The following is a 17,310-nucleotide window of genomic DNA, read 5'->3' on the forward strand; positions in this document are numbered from 1 at the left end:
TCTGAACAGAACAGAGAGGAATTTAACCAAGCAGCTGCACTCATGTTATTAAACCAGTTTTATTTTCAGTTTGTGTCCTTAAAGCAGTCCTAATATTAACTTTTTGTATAACTGAGCTTTACAGTTACTGCAAGGCTGTTGTAAGATTGAAAGTGTGTGTGGGGAGCCAGCTCTTTAAGACATGGTCTAAAAGACGAAGAATTCCATGGGTCCCATAGCATGGGGCTGGGGGATTTCAACGGGAAGGGAGTTGAAAAGCTGTGCATTACCAATAAGAACAGCCTCTAGCTTTCAACTTTCATCTCCTCAAATGTAAACCTATGGGAGCACACCCTTATATCACAGAGGAATCGCTGGAGAGAATGCACCACATCCTTTTAACTTCTGACTTCCACTCAGCTGCTACTTGTAGAAGATGGAAAACTACTAGTGCAGAACTAGTATTATTTTTATTTTTATTATTTATTTTATTATTTCAGTAACAAAGATTTAGCATGCAATGTTTGTTCTTCTTTTGCAGATTCTGAATTCACTTGAGCAAATAACAGTAGTTTCAACCCACAAACTGAACATTTAGAGTAGCATCAACGGAACATTTTCCAGGAGGACTAGTTAGTATATTGCTGACTTTTTACATCAGTGCATCTATCTCAAAGTTCACTTATACAGCTATTCACACTATGGAATTCCGACAGCAGAAAGCGTGTAGTTCATCACTCTCTGCTTCTTCTAGAAGAACTTTGGCTCAAATCCTACACAGAGTTCTTCCTGGTTACTCATTCTTCCACACATACTGTAAGGTCAAGTGAGGGGAAAGAGAAGGGTAGAGACTAGACTTGTGGCATGTTGACTACATTATTTTAAGCTTGATTCTTCTGCCTTCTTTATTCATGTTGAGTAAAACCTTTCACTGGGGCTTTTTATGGAGTAAGGTACTACTCAAATGTGAGCAAGGGGAACAGAATCTGGCTCCTAATCCTTCTGTGTCTCAGTTACCCCATCTATACAGTAAGGATTACAATGCTCTCTATTTGATCATTTCCCTCCCCCACATCCTTGGGGATGTTTGAGATCTGTGCATAAGAGAGTGTTATCTACATGCCATTCATTATTACTGCAAAAGGAAAGTGCTTGGAGTAGTTGTTACACAATGAGGACATAGGAGACACCTAAGTGAAGCAGTGGATACTCTGTGCTTAAGGAGTTCTACAGCAAAGAAAAAGTTTTTTTTTTATAAATCAAGAGGCTAATTTAGGGCCAGTATCCTCTTGGCCCCTTTGAAGCTGCCAAGGTCCAAAACTGCATCAACACAGTTTCCCCAATACAGAAGGATGTAGATGAAGCCTAAAATGTGGGTGTTCGCCCTTTCTGATAAGGGGATAACATACCTCTTGTCTTTGTAGAGAAGAAAGAGGAGGAGGAGGAGGAGGAGTTTGGGAGGAGCCAGAGTTTTTGTGTTTGTTTTTATAGGGATATTCCACTAAAAAAATAAGGAAAAGTGAGCAGAAGAGTACAAGAAACATTAAAACAAAAATGAGATGAACATGGGGCAGAGCTCCTAGAGTGCTAACTACTTGAAAACTGGAAATACTAAAAATAAAAAACCCAGTAATAATGACTCAGTAAATTATATAAAGCACATTTCTAACAATATTAATTGTAGTAATGGGGAATGTTTTGGAGGCTGTGTGTATAGGGGGTATTAGTTACATTTGTATTACTGTAACATTACATTGCCTATCACCACCTTAACCACACTTGTGTTATGCCCTTTTCCCTACCCTCTCTGTGTTTTCCTTTAGCATGTGATCTCTGTGACACACATCTTTGGTAGGGAAGCAGGGAACCAGGGCCACAAACCAGATTGATTACAATTACACAGGACCTCTGCTGCAGATTGGTGGACACTTTATGTCCCCTTTACCAGTGGCATAAAATAGGTTGTACTGTATTTTTGCAATAGCAGACACCCTTGAAATTTTATTTCCCTTAACAGCAGTTAGGCAGCATGATTACTGATTAATAAACATGTACAAATACCAGTTCCCATACAATCACATCTGATGTTGCCTCATCTCATGAGCTCAGGCTCCCCTTCCCTCCAGTATATTCTTTTCCACAATTACCACATTTGTCATTTCTTTGCAGCAGAAATTAGTTTTGCAGTTCTCTTGCACTGACATCAGTTGGTGTTTACAGGTTTGTCCTGACTCCTTCAGATGTGTTAATTTACATGCTGTTCAGTAAGAACCAAGAGCAGTGCAATTTCTCTCCCCCTCATAATATTGACCTTTATCTCTTTTATATCCACTAGTCCAACTCCTGACTTGTGTGATCTGATACTGATAAAGGCCAATCATTTAAAACAATAGGCAGATGGTGATCTAACCCTCTGGCCTTTCACATTTTATTCAGGCCAGTCACAAAAATAATCTGAATATTCTTCGAGAGGATCCTCAGGGCTTTCTAAGCAGAGTTCCTAATGGCCTTTTGTTTCAGCCTGTATCCCATTAAATATCTGTGAACGTTTTTTAAAATTGTTTCCTCTTCCCCCCCATGAAGAAGTAATGCACTTGATGATTACTTCATGCTCAGCCGAGCCACATAATTAATATGGTGAGTAAATACCAAATTCTAGGTGAAAGAGCGGAAACTATTAAAAATTTAACAAATATTTATCAGGATGGGTTTGACAACTTCTTAAACTCCGAATCAATGGAAAGCCTTTACAAATGCCAAGAGACCATCAATGATACAAGATAATTCACTTTTTTACCCACTCAGCACAGTGATCTTACTTAAACACACACACACACACACACACTTCTACAGTGGGTGGCCATAACCATTCAGTTCTCCCTGGAGGCAAGTCCAAATACTGGCATCTTGGCATGGATATTCCCAGAGGGTAAGAGATAATATGTGGGAAAGGAGGCAGGGGAGCTGAGAGAAATAGTCTCTGAAAGGAGTGTGACTGAAATATGGTGTCTCTCTGGAAGAATCTCAAAGCTTGTTTTGGTGTGGGTGGGGAGGAACCCAAACTGTTCGTCCCCTATGGTCTGGATTAAGCAAGAATGGAACGGACTTCTAAATAAACTACTAAATCTCAGTCTGAACAATAATGCCTCCTTCCACTGTACTGGATGATTTTGAACAGGTTAACTTCATTCATATAGCCCTTTCGCAGTGGACATCAGGAGCACCTATCCCACTCACCCCTGCAGGCTGTCTTAAGCACTAGTATTTTTTTCCTACATAGTGTGGAATAATGATGTCTTAACATGAAGGCACTGAGTAGGACTTTGAGTTTAATTCTCAGCTCTGCCCCCAAATTCCTGAGAGACCTTGGGCAATCGATCAATCTCCTCTGTGCCACACCTGTACAGAGCCAGAAGAGTACCCAGAAGTCACCTACTACAGGACAGGCCCAACAAAGAAAACAACAGAACGCCACTAGCCATCACCTTCAGCCCCCAACTAAAACCTCTCCAACGAATCATCAAGGATCTACAACCTATCCTGAAGGACGACCCATCACTCTCACAGATCTTGGGAGACAGACCAGTCCTTGCTTACAGACAGCCCCCCAATCTGAAGCAAATACTCACCAGCAACCACACACCACACAACAGAACCACTAACCCAGGAACCTATCCTTGCAACAAAGCCCGTTGCCAACTCTGTCCACATATCTATTCAGGGGATACCATCATAGGGCCTAATCACATCAGCCACACTATCAGAGGCTCGTTCACCTGCGCATCTACCAATGTGATATATGCCATCATGTGCCAGCAATGCCCCTCTGCCATGTACATTGGCCAAACTGGACAGTCTCTACGTAAAAGAATGAATGGACACAAATCAGACATCAAGAATTATCAAAAAGAAAAGGAGTACTTGTGGCACCTTAGAGACTAACAAATTTATTAGAGCATAAGCTTTCGTGAGCTACAGCTCACTTCATCGGATGCATTCAAGAATTCAAGAATTATAACATTCAAAAACCAGTTGGAGAACACTTCAATCTCTCTGGTCACTCGATCACAGACCTAAGAGTGGCTATACTCCAACAAAAAAGCTTCAAAAACAGACTCCAACGAGAGACTGCTGAATTGGAATTAATTTGCAAACTGGATACAATTAACTTAGGCTTGAATAGAGACTGGGAATGGATGAGTCATTACACAAAGTAAAACTATTTCCCCATGGTATTTCTCCCTCCCACCCCACCCCCCACTGTTCCTCTGATATTCTTGTTAACTGCTGGAATTAGCCTACCTTGCTTGTCACCATGAAAGGTTTTCCTCCTTTCCCCCCCCTGCTGCTGGTGATGGCTTATCTTAAGTGATCACTCTCCTTACAGTGTGTATGATAAACCCATTGTTTCATGTTCTCTGTGTGTGTGTATATAAATCTCTCCTCTGTTTTTTCCACCAAATGCATCCGATGAAGTGAGCTGTAGCTCACGAAAGCTTATGCTCTAATAAATTTGTTAGTCTCTAAGGTGCCACAAGTACTCCTTTTCTTTTTGCGAATACAGACTAACACGGCTGCTACTCTGAAACCTGTAAATGGAGATAACACTTTCCCACCTCACAGAAGAATTATGAGGTAAATCTGTTAAATGCTTGGGAGGTACTCAGACACTTCAGTGATGTTTGTTCATATAAGTAAGTATCAAGAGTTCAGAGTCAGAATAGGACTGGTGCATGGGTAGAGAAAGGACATGTGTGAGAAGAGGTAAGTTTAAGCATGATTCCCAGCACACAAATAGGATGTTTAGCTCTAGACTCCCCGGTTTGACCTTACTCCTGCAGGATAAGGTTACCCTGTATTACCCTGTATTCTGTATGCAACAACTCTACCTGGCTCATAATCAAACTTTCTGAAAGTCACACAAATCTGAGATTTTTCTTGCCTTAGTGGGAGAGTATTAATATTAACTATGTAGTCACTCTATAGCAAGAGATCGGTCTAAGCCCTATCCCTGGATTTGGACACTTCAGAACTCTGTGGTCAAGTTTATCTCTAGGTCCTACACTAAAATATAATTATGAGAATATAAAGCCTCCAGGAATACTGTAGACTTTGTGTTAAAATAGTATTTTCCATTTTAATTTGTTAGTCTCTAAGGTGCCACAAGTACTCCTTTTCTTTTTCCATTTTACTTAGCTGCTACTGCCATCTAGTGTTGATATAATATAGTTACATCAGAAACTTCAAAATATGTTTCTACTTGTGGGCTTTTAACATTTATATAGCTCCACAAATGTGCATGGAATTTGCAGCGCACACACCACTATCACCAGTATCCCTGCCCCGTTTAGCTTATAGTTTAATGCCCCAATCCTGTAAAAACTAATGCATGTAACTTTAGATACATGAGTAGTCCCATTGGCTTCATTAGAAGCACTCATTGGACCCTGATCCTGCAAACGCCTAAATGTAGCTGTTTGGAAAGGAATTGGCCATTAAAGCAGAATAATTCACAATGTATTTAATAGAGTTAGCTCTCCCACACACACCTCCTTTTGACAAATCTCCCACAAACAGGTCATGAAATTCTTGACTGTACTGATGGTTTGAAATTATTCATTAATTTTTTAAGTGAATAATTCTTGGTCCAAGTATTGTTCGAACAGTAAGTATGATCGAATTTCAATTCACAGCTCATTCTTACAATCAGTGTAAATAATGGAAGCAACCAAGTTTAAAATAAAAGGGAATGCAGGCTCCTCTCCTCAGCTGTTTGCAGAGACAAAGTTCCATCCACCTCTCCCTCTCCTGGACTTAGGAAAGTATTGATCTTCCTCTCCCTCTTCTCTGACTGGTTAAGTGATGGACTCACCAGGCAAGAGACTGAACAGCAGAAGAACAGGTTCCTGACTGGGGAGTTTCTGGAGCGTTACTGGAAGCTGAAGTTAGACTAATTCTAATAAAGACAGAAATTGTCAACCATAGATGGTACTTAGTCATTGGAACAACTTAACCGGGGGATGTTGTGGATTCTCCAAATGAAGTCTTTACATTGAGACTGGATCTCTTTATAAAATATATGTTTTAACAATAGAAATTATGAGTTTAATGCAGAAATTACTGGTGAGGTTCTGTGGTCTGTTTATGAAGGAAGTCTGACCTATATGATCATAATGGTCCCTTCTGGTCTTAAAATCTATTAATCTAATGCATTTGTGTGCACAGACATGTTGTTGTGCTCCTAATCTTGCATACACATATTCAGAACCAACACATTCAAAATGTAGCCCTAACTGTCTTGCTAAATAATTACAAGCTGCAGCATGGAGGTTGCTTTACAAACTGGCATGTCGATAAAGGATGCAACAAGATCACCCTATCTCCCTGGGCTTTCAAAGATGTATCTGTCTCAGTTTCCCTAGGTCAACTCACTCTGTCCCCCAGGTGGTCCTGTAATTTGCAGCATTGTTGGATCACAGAGGTGACTTAGACCTCAAGTTGTATCACAAGAGTCCACTCCTTCCACGTTAACAAACGGAGGTCCATCACAAGCAAACATATATCCAGAAAACTCACATTGGGTCTTCAGTCCAACTCCAGGATCACAATCCTTCTGTCCCTCATGTCAGGGGTTTTCGCACCACATTCCTTAGCAGCCTTGTAGGGGAACCCAGGCCCTCCTTCAATTCTGGGTTCCAATCCAGGGACCTTGTAGTAAACAAAGAAGATCCACTCACTCTGACCTCCTCCCTCTTCACTTTCCTGGACCACTTGCTACATAGGCCTCTCTCTAGGCCTTTCTTATAACCCCATTCCTGGGTTCTCTGTTTCTAAGCCTCATTCCTGGGCCCACTCCAGAGTTTTCTTGCACTTTCTACAATCCAAATGGCTCTACTAGAGAAAACCTTCCTGCTCCCTACAAATCTTTCTCCCCAATTAAGCTGAGCAGGCTCTAGTTTATCGGTCTCAAAGTCCTTCCCCTGGGGAAGAAGCTGACAAGGCACAGGTGACAATGAGCCCAACTTCCTTAAAGATCAGTCCCTTCCATCCTTCCACCTCTGTGACTAGTACCAATCCAGCAAAGTATTTAGCTTATGCACATACTTTACTTTAAGCACATGAATAATCACACTGCTCTTCAAATGCTCTTTAAAGGTGATGTGCTTAGGTACTTCACTCAATTGGGGCCTAATACAGTAAGTGTCCTTGAATATCTGTGGGTTTATGAGCAGATGAATACTCAGATTAACAAATTATAGCCCCATTAACAGCACATTTCCTAATGAACACAACGAATCCCTCCATTTCATTTTTTTTGTTTTGTTTTTTTGTTTTTTTACAATTAAAATACAATTAGGCTGAGCTGGTATTTAAATGACTCTATATACACAATATAAAACATGATAATTTTGCACACTAAGCTAATTCTATTGTCAGAGAGATAAAATTATCTCAGACTGGTCCATGAAACCTTCTAAATGTTGCAATCCTGAAGAGGCTCTGTTTCTAAATATTCATCTTGATCATCCCCAGATGAATGTCATCACAACACCCCCATGGACCTTCTGAGAATATTACTGACTACTGAAATTGTCAAGGAGGAAATGTATGTGCAGATTTCATGTCTTGTCCTGCATACTGGGTCCCCATGCAATGTCTTCAGACTCAGACATGTTTTGCAAATCTACAGCCCACACCAGTATGTGAGCAAAAATTCAAGATTGACACCACTGCTACTTCAGTGAAAATGAAGTAAATACTAGCGCTAGAGTCACAGAGGGTTAGATATTGTTAAACACACAACACTTTCAGAAATTGAAGATTATACAACTTGGAGGCCTGCGACTTACTATATTCAGTCCTGAGTCACAGACAAACCACCCCCTTTCCCCCCCCTTTTTTTTTTTTGCTGCTAGGCTGAGCAATTAATGACCATTGTAAGGTCTGGTATTTTTTTAAACCCAATAAAGCTAAACATAAATACTTTATTACCAGCTTTCCAGTGGTACAACAGCTTTCAAATGGTAGCAATCATTAATTTCAAGCTAACAGTTTCCGTGGTGCCATCTGGTAATATAATCACAATTGAAGTAGAGAAAGAAGTGCAAAATGTGCTCAGAATGATGGTACTTGAAGGCCCATTGGAGACTACCAGAATTTGCAGCAGTTTGACAGTATATATGCTCCCAGGGCCAGTGCACATGTCCCAGCATTGGCCCAAGATCAACTAACATAAAGGCAAATGTTTAGCCTGATAATTAAATAAAGAAAATAGCTCAGAAACTTTACCGGAAAATAGTTGTCAAAATGCTCTGAAGTAAGAGAGATGACTCAAGCTTACAAAAGTCAGAAGAGCCTCTGGAGCATGAAATCTGAGCACAACAGGTGAAATTCAAAATATTTTCTGGGGTCTTTGTCTTGCCAAGCCCCATGCAGACTCCCAAGTGTTCTCTTTCCTCTCATTGATCATCTTTGTCTAGTGTCAAATCACAATTTATAGAAAGAAGAAGGGGGACACATATTTAAAGAGAGATTAGGGCCTGATTACCCTGATTTCACAGAGGCAAATCAGATTCCACATGTATGTGTTTGCTTTGCAATTTTAAGATCTCTATCAATATATTTGTTTTCTCAGAGAAAACCTGAAAGATTTCCCCCATACACTATTTTTTTCTTTTCACTCCAGCTCGTGCATACAAAGGTCTTGTACAATGCAATCCCTTCTCCACCTGTCAACACTAGTTGGACACAGGGGCCAGACGGAATCATCATTTTGTGCAGAAGGGATACTAGGAAGTAATAGCAAAAAAAATAGAAAACAAATCTGCTTTCTCTTTCCTGACAGCTACCATCTTCCCCATACTCCCAGAACCTACTGGATGGCATACCAATCTAATGTCTAGTACCCATTCCTGTATTACAGCTGGAAAATGATCAGAGGCCTGAAGTTTGATCTCCTCAGTAGCAGTACTTCATAAGTGTCTCAAATTATTTTACTTTCGAAGACCGTTGAAGAAACTTGACTGTAAAAGTTTTCTATAATATGGCTAATTGGAAACAAGACAGGAGCTAAGTGTCAGGTTCCAAGATATTACAATCCAGTGAAACTCCTCATTGCAACAAATAATGAATCATGCAAACCCTTTATAACGAATATACCATTCATTATAAATAATTGTTTCTTAAGATATGGAATCCAGCAATTATACACCCAGCTAAAATTATTGTCAACTAAAATCAAGGTTAAAAATATCCATGAGAACTAAAAAAATCCTCATCATCATAAGTTAAAAGAAAAGGAGTACTTGTGGCACCTTAGAGACTAACAAATTTATTAGAGCATAAGCTTTCGTGAGCTACAGCTCACTTCATCGGATAAGCTTATGCTCTAATAAATTTTTTAGTCTCTAAGGTGCCACAAGTACTCCTTTTCTTTTTGCGAATACAGACTAACACGGCTGCTACTCTGAAACCTATCATAAGTTAAGTTTTCTTGTCACTCAGTCTCCCTAAATCAAAAAGGACAAAAATGCAGAAATATACAGGAATAATTGGCTACTTGGAAAAAGCTTGAATATTTGTGAATAATTCACAAGAAACATACATACTAACAAGTCTGAAAAGAGAAAGGATTTAGTGTGGTGCATCTGATAGACCTTAAAGATTATGTGCTAGGAGAAAGAGACATGGCAAATCACTGTTTTTTCATTCTGTGAAAATGCTCAGGAAAAGCGTTGAACTGACAATCCTGGAAAGTTCATACTTCTGTTTAGCTACAGAACAAGTACAGGGCATGGAGCAACAAGCTGCCCTACTGTCCCACCAAGGAGCATCAACCCTGCTCTGCAGCGTCCATCCCTAGAGGTGAGAAGGCTCATTCAAACTCTATGACCATTCATTTCTCAGATCTCTGCTGAGATTGCTAACAAAGTCGTCAGTTAGTGCTTAGTGGCTACATCCAGTTGGTACTGGACTAATACCAACAAATTATTTTACATTCACCACCAAGCAACAATCAGATGGTAATGACTTTCTGACACTATTAAGGACTGCACTGAAATTTAGAAAAGCCAATTTCTAGCCAAAATTCTGATTTTATTTGGCTTTTGGCCAAAAATATTCAAAGTGACATATTTAAGATGTGTCTTTCTCTGATCCCCAGAGCTTGTTTGGCTGGTGAGCCAGAATAGTTACAGTAGGGGCAGAAATTAGGAGGAAGCACTGCTGGTTACAATGTGCACAACTGATCACTTCTTTGACCCCCCTCTCCTACAGCCAGCTTATGTTCCTTTCCTACTTATCTCTTTGTTTTCAGACCTGGCCCCACTTGCTCAGACATGAGTTGAGGAGCTTCTGAGTCCTGCAGGTTCAAGTAGCACACACCAGTCTGATTTTTCTAAAAAGGCTTCTAAAGGGATGGATGAAATTAAATAAGGGTGCAAAGTTGCAAGTTCAGCTATTTGTCAGTAATATCACCCTACCTGTCTGACTGACCTGCAAAATAGATAACTGGGTGCAACTGCATGATGAAACAGCTACACCTTCAATTTTCCACCTGCATGTAGTTATGCACACAAAACTGCATCTACAATACTGGAGACCAGGTAAAGGCCTACCTAAAATCAGAGCCACAGCCCTCAGTGAGGCTACTGATCTCATTTCTGATACATTAGTCCACTTTTACTCATAGAAATTAAAACAAAAAAATTATACTATGAAAGAAAATTGGCAAGATGTTTATTGAAACAGGACCTTTAATGATGAATAGGAATTCAGTACTGAAATTCCAATACACCTTTTAATCAAAAGCAAGTTATTGACAAAACAGGAAAAGTAATATTCTGAATTGTGAGGTTAAGAGCTTAGTATAGCTATTGATTCTGATTGCTAACTCTGTACTGAAACCAATGATCAAATGGAACATTGGACTATTCTTTGTTACTCTAACTTCTAACACCTGTTGACTGATATATTTCCAGTTATTTAATATTCAGACAAATACTGAAGTTAGGCATTCATCACTCCCAGCCCGGGCTTCACTCAGTACAGGCCCTCATGGGAAGAAAATAACGGGTACTACAGGGCTCTTGTTTTAGCACAGAAAACATAACTGGAACCAATGGCTGAAGCCATACAAATTGAAATTAGAAATTATGCACACATTGTTAACAGTGGGGGTGATTAACCACTGGAAGTGATGGGTTATCCATTTCTTGATGTTTTTAAAATCAAGACTGGGTGTCTTTCTGGAAGTTACACTTTAATCAAACACAAGTAATTGAGCTCAGAGCAGGGCTGACTGGATTAAATTTAATGGTCTGCGTTATAAAGGAGGTCAAAAAGATGATCTACTTAAATTCTATGAATGTCCACTCCTTTATAATTTTACAATAATCTGCATCAAAACAAAATCATGTCTATATGCAGCTTTGAATCCATCCAGTGTAACTATAATGTGGGAGGGAAGAGACAAAGAGGGGATACCTCCTCATATGGAGGAGGTGAGACCTCAAACTTCACCCAACAGAAGATGAAAAGGAGGGAGGACTCACCACAGGATCCCCTCCTCCAAAGGTTAACTCTGATCAGCTAACATTAAAGTTGTTTAACACATTTATGCAATGAATTTTCCTACAATAGACAAGGCCAAAGAGAGAAGTCCTTCAGAAGTTCCTCAACCCACGCAGAGGGGAAATTGTTGGACAGTAATTTAGTTGTTCAGTCTTAAACTGCACCTGTATTTCAATAGTGGGAAAGGGATTCTTACATCTGATTTGGGAAGTGTTCTGGAATCCTTCAGGAAGAAGGGCACTAAATATATGTGTTGTAAGTTTATTAATGGAGCTAGTTTACATTTTCTTCAAACTATTTTTGTTTAAAATAAAGTGCTTTTTCCCCCCCAAAATTAAACTTTTAATAACAAATGGTCAACATTATCCAAGTTTTCCTTTTTGTGTGAAATTTGACCAAAATTTTATTCAACATTTTTCCATTTACAGAAAATCTGATTTTAATAAGAAAATGTGGTTTTCTCTCTATAAAACATTTCAAAAATGATTTGGCTAAAGAATTAGGTAAAAATGTTGTGGAAAATGTCATGAAAAATGGGATACAGGTCAATTTCAAACCCTGAAAAATGGGAAAATTACTTTGAAAATTCAAAATTATTTGCCAGATTGTTTCCCTGATTTGCAACCTGCTTTAAAATCAGATAGTTGAAGCGCTGTTGACGTGGTTTAGTGTTGTATCTGGCACACAAACCACATGCCAAGCAGCTGATGCAGAGAGTTAAGAATGAGAGCAGTTAAAAAAAAATATTCATAGTACAATTAAGAAATATTTTTCTTTAAAACTATTCATTTATCAGTCTCCCTCTTTCCAGAAAAGGGTTTCTGAAGCTGATATATAAGCCATCTAGGTATATTCTCAGCCATTGATAGTGCCAAGCATGGGATTTGTTCGTTCCCAAGCTGTGGAAAACAAATTGTAGCTTGCTTGTTTCTCTCTCTATGCTTACATAAAAATTAGGGAGGGAAATAGCTTTGTTACCATTGAACTAGTTATGGAAGAATAGACTATAGAACCTCATAGAAGACAGATCTGTTGGGGCATATTGGGGCAATACTAGCAGTTGGGGCTCCTCAGAAGGAAAGCAGCAAACTCCATCCACCCCTGCTTAGGTCTGCAGGAGAGTCAGAAACCCCTCGTGGGCAATGGTGTGAAACACAGTTGAAATATTTTAATGAATTAATGTGAAAACCTGGAGTGAAATCCTGGTCCATTGAGGTCAATGGAGTTTTACCTTTGTTTTCAGAGGAGCCAGGATTTCATCCCTGTGGCCGTCCACTGCCCTCAGTAAACATCAGTTACACTTATGTGGTGTATTTTTGCATATTACCATGCATCAAATAAGCCAGCAGAGACATGTGTGAGATCAGTTTCCTTTCTTGTGGGAAGTTAAGTGACCACACAATTGTCTCATTAGAAGGATGCAGACAGCACTTAGATGGGAGTGTCGTTTAAAGATTTATTCCACGGAAGAAAGAGAGAACAGAACCATGATCTTCATAAGTAAATATTAGACCTTATATCTAGCCTAGGAGATGTCCAACTGCTGTGAAGATACCCCGTATCAGTCTGAGGACAGGATCTACAAAATGAAGTAGAGGGATGTCACTGGGAATTTCAGTGAGAACTGAATTGTTTCCAGAGTACACCTATTCCAGGAGAAAAAAATTAGTTCTCATTGAAGTTCCCTAGTATCATTCATTCTTCTATATCTTTTAGATCCTAGTCCTCAAAGTGATACTGAGCAGCTTCTAGGTATTATGCATCTCCCAGATGGGATGTAATATCTAATATTTATTGTTAAATATATTGTTGCCCTAACTTGTCCCATCTGTTGTTCCCTATTGCCCTCTTTCCTCCTTACACAAACTCCTCATCACTGTAATATTCTCCATGTGTTTTAATAATGTGTAGAAGCCTGGCAAGTGCTGTGAGAAAACAAACAAAAACAACTTTCTTTTTTCATTTGAATGGCAAAATTCCTCACCACTTACCAGATGGACTGAGGGGAGTTTTCATAGTTCAGTCTTCATTATCAACTTTCCTCCCCCGTCCTCAAAAGGGAAAAGGTTCTCACTGTAGTTCATTGACAAAGGTTTTCTTTAAAGGTCCCGGAAGAAAGAAAATTAACCTTGAAACAACTGGTGAAATCACAGATCTACATAAAACACATGTTTTGACTGCCAAGTGTGATAGCTTCTGGATTTAAGACTATTCTAGTTTATTTAATAAATTGGAGGGGCTTTTCTTCAAATCCAGCTATCTGGCCTGAACCAGAGCTCTTCCCCAGTCCAAATATATTTTTGATTCTATTCCACCCAACCCAGAATAATATTTTAACCCAAAATTCAAACAAAACAGCACTGACCTTGAAGTTTAAGGATGTCTCTGAAGGAGGAGTCCAGGAAAGAAAAAACACAAACACTGGATCTTAGCCATTCTGCTGAGAAGTTCTATTTCAGCTGCCACAGGATGGGTGTAACTTCCATTAGCTTCTCCTAGCTCATGTATCCAAAAGTTAGTGATTTTGGGTGTCTCACTTTTGGTTTTCCACCTAGAAACTCCTTAATGAGAGCTGATTTTCAGAAAATGCTGGACTAGCACCTTAAAAGGGCCTGATTTTCAGAAGATATCTGCAGTTGAGATGTCTTAAATCACTAGCCACTTTTTAATGTCTTTGTCTTAGTTGCGTTTTAATGTTTGCAGATTCTAACATAGGCCCTACATAGATGTTTATCCCAGTTGTGTTTAACTGTAGGCTGAAGCCTTCCACTATCCTGCCTACAACTGAATTTATAGTTATTATAAGTAACTAATAACGTGAAAACACAACTTAATTTTCAACGTAGACATACCAATAACTTGCAGTGGAAGAACTCTGTATTAGGGGAGAAAGCAAGTGCTTGTTTTCTTTCCCCAAAATACTTAACATAAAATCCTCATTTTTTTGGAGATTTCAGCTTTTGCTTTCACCAAATAGTTATTGGTTAATTACCCTGGAATTTCCTGCTCTGCAGAACACTGGTTGTAATTACTTGCCAAGTTATTCTGTAACTCACTGTTTTTTTACTGGAAATTAGTAGCACCCAATATTTGAAGAGAATTTAGCTGCTAAACACAGAGAAGACACACTTTAAAAACCCAGTTTTTAAAAATTGAGAAATCATGCACAATGACCAAAAAGGTGTACTGTTTCTAACATTTAAGTAACGGCTCTGCCAGATCATTGCCACATGATTTTTTAAAAATTTGGCTTCCACCAAACGTTTATCTAGACCTGCTAACATGTGAAAACCATATCTGTGGTCCCTCATGTAGTCGTTATGGGCTGCTTCCGAGTGTGGGCCCGGGGTGAGGATGCCATAGCCTACCCACTACTGCTGGGATGGGGATGAAAACCTTTATTTAAAAACAAAATAAGATATTTGAAGCCACACTTAATTGAGACCTCCACTCAGCCCATAGAGAACAAGCATCAATATAACCAGAATACTCTTGAATTTGGTTTATTTGTGTGGGAGGGGATTGTTAGTTTTGTCTTTTTTGTTTAAGCATTCAGGGCCTGTTTGGCTCCCTGAACACAAGGGCTTAACTAGCATATTTATGAGCCATCTTAAGCCTGAATCCAGCAGTCTATGGAGTTCAACCTGCATCGCCCCACCACCACCTCCTCCACCCAAAATTATGTTCATAAATACATTTTTTGAATGCTGGATTTTCTACTTTGGTACAATGTTTACCAAACTTTTTTTAAAAGTTACTTTCTTTAGCCTGTTTCTCCCTTTGCCTCACCACCCCCTTCATGACTTCAAGTGAGACAGTAAAGTTACTGGGGAGGAGTGTGAGGAGGAAAATTGCTGGTGCCCATCTTTTCCTGGGAGAAAGGGCCACTGAGACACACACACACACACACACTTTACCACCAAGGCAATCACAATCCACCTTAAGTGCCTACCTCAACCTTCAGACCTGGGCTCTCCTCCCTCTACCCCTCCTACTGTGTCCCCTGCATACAATTATCTTGCACCTTCACACAAAGGCTCTCCTCAATATCCCTGCTACTGCCCACCCCCACCCCACCACTTTCACCCCAGGGTGTTATTTCCCTCCCTTGTGCTGCCCCCACACACACAGAGCCAAACCCCACCTTCAACCCAGACTTTCTCCTCCCTCCCTCTACCCCAACCCTGCTTCTCCTAGCCCCTCCCACACAGAATCACCGCCAGCTCCTCCATCGCACCCGGACTTGCCCCAAAATGGCCCTTCCGCCAAACTGCGCTGCACCCCCTCCACTCCCTGGAGTGTGTGGGAAAGTTTCTAGGCATTGCCACTGGCAGGGGGCAGGGAAGCCAGCCCTGCTGTCATCGCCCCTCACCCATGCCTGGGGGTCACAGACAGCTAGCCTCTCCTGCGCTGGCTCGATGGCGGCTGAAAGGACACACACACACACACACACACACACACACACACACGGTCGGCACAAAGCTGCGGGATCAAGATGGTGCCCCGGAGCCCACAGCCAAGCATCAGGGTCGCCGGGGGGCTGCATGCCAGGAGTCACCGCTGCCACCCCAGGAGAGCGAGGGAGGGAGCTCAGGGGTGGGGAGAGCAAGCAAGGAGCTCCCCCATGGGATACATGTAGTCGTTATGGGCCCCTTCTAAGCGTGGGCCTGGCACAACAGCACTACTGGTGCCATTGTAAACCTGATACTGGCTCTGGGTTGCACAGAAGGAAAAAAAGTGGCAGTTTAGAATGTGATCAGTGATTTGAGACTCCTCATGTTTAGGATGCCCAATTTGAGACACCTTAAAAAGGCCTGATTTTCAAAAGGAGGGTGACCAACCCAGTATTCACAGACAAAACTTATGTGGCATGATACTTGTCCCTGAAATTTTAAACACAGTGTCCAGGCTATAGAAAGTGGGAAGCTTTTGCATTTCAAAAATCTGCAGTATCATGCTATAAAAGTGCAGTATATGAAAGGCAGACACCCACAATTAGTTAAAAACTCTTGGCCTCTCCATATCCATAAAACTCTAACATTGTGTCACTGTTTTCACTATAATATTCTCCAAAAACATTTCTCAAGGTTAATTTTGCTGTCACTCCCTCTTGCAAAGTCAGAAGATAATTCTGTCTCCTTATTGATTTCTTTCTCAGCTTGTTTGATATCAGTATCATGTACCAACACTATGTGAACTTTTCATCTCTCTTCAAGGCCACCAGTTTGGATTTTTTCTGTCTACAGTATTTCTAAAGGTAACTGTAACATTTCAAAGAAAGATCACTTGTAGGAAACCTGTAGGTTACTTCATCAAGGCTAGTCAGATTGTTATGAACAGTAATATCTTAAATATCTCTTAAGATAGTAGTATTCTAGGTAGAGCTATTAACATTTCTGACTATGAAGTAGTTTTGCATAAGCCATTGATCAAAAATGTTCAGCTGAAGTAAGGGCCATATAAAGAGGGTTGAAGAAAATTCTCCTTGGGTGATATATTGATGTCTGTTGACACAGAATAAACCAGCAAGTTTCATTTACAGACTTTATCTAGCAAAAAAATATATTCAATTCTTAGCTTTACTCATGTGAGTATTCCCACTGAAATCAACAGATTATTCATTGAAATAAAAGAGAATAGTCTGTCTAAAATGTCAAGCATATATAATTTTTTTACGGGATTGAGACTTTAAGGCCCGACCCTCAGCAGCTGCAAATAGGAGTAGCTCCAATGACTTCAAGGAGGTTTGCAAATATACAC

At 40.1% G+C, this 17,310-nt stretch overlaps 2 long non-coding RNA genes across 2 annotated transcripts in view; one reads left to right on the plus strand and one right to left on the minus strand.

The window, feature by feature from the left end:
- The window catches only part of LOC122460936, a 30,203-nt gene extending 15,909 nt beyond the window's left edge, over positions 1–14,294 (minus strand). Inside the window, exons 1-2 of the long non-coding RNA XR_006282576.1 lie at positions 13,916–14,294; positions 13,542–13,647 (exon numbers count right to left, since the gene is read on the minus strand). This is a non-coding gene — a long non-coding RNA (uncharacterized LOC122460936). The remainder of the gene's footprint in view (positions 1–13,541; positions 13,648–13,915) is intronic.
- On the plus strand, positions 13,991–17,310 carry LOC122460937. Its single transcript, XR_006282577.1, has 3 exons — positions 13,991–14,064; positions 16,280–16,287; positions 16,709–17,310. It is a non-coding gene; the product is annotated as an uncharacterized LOC122460937 (long non-coding RNA).

Source organism: Dermochelys coriacea, chromosome 7, assembly GCF_009764565.3.
Source record: "Dermochelys coriacea isolate rDerCor1 chromosome 7, rDerCor1.pri.v4, whole genome shotgun sequence".
NCBI classification, from domain to species: domain Eukaryota; kingdom Metazoa; phylum Chordata; order Testudines; family Dermochelyidae; genus Dermochelys; species Dermochelys coriacea.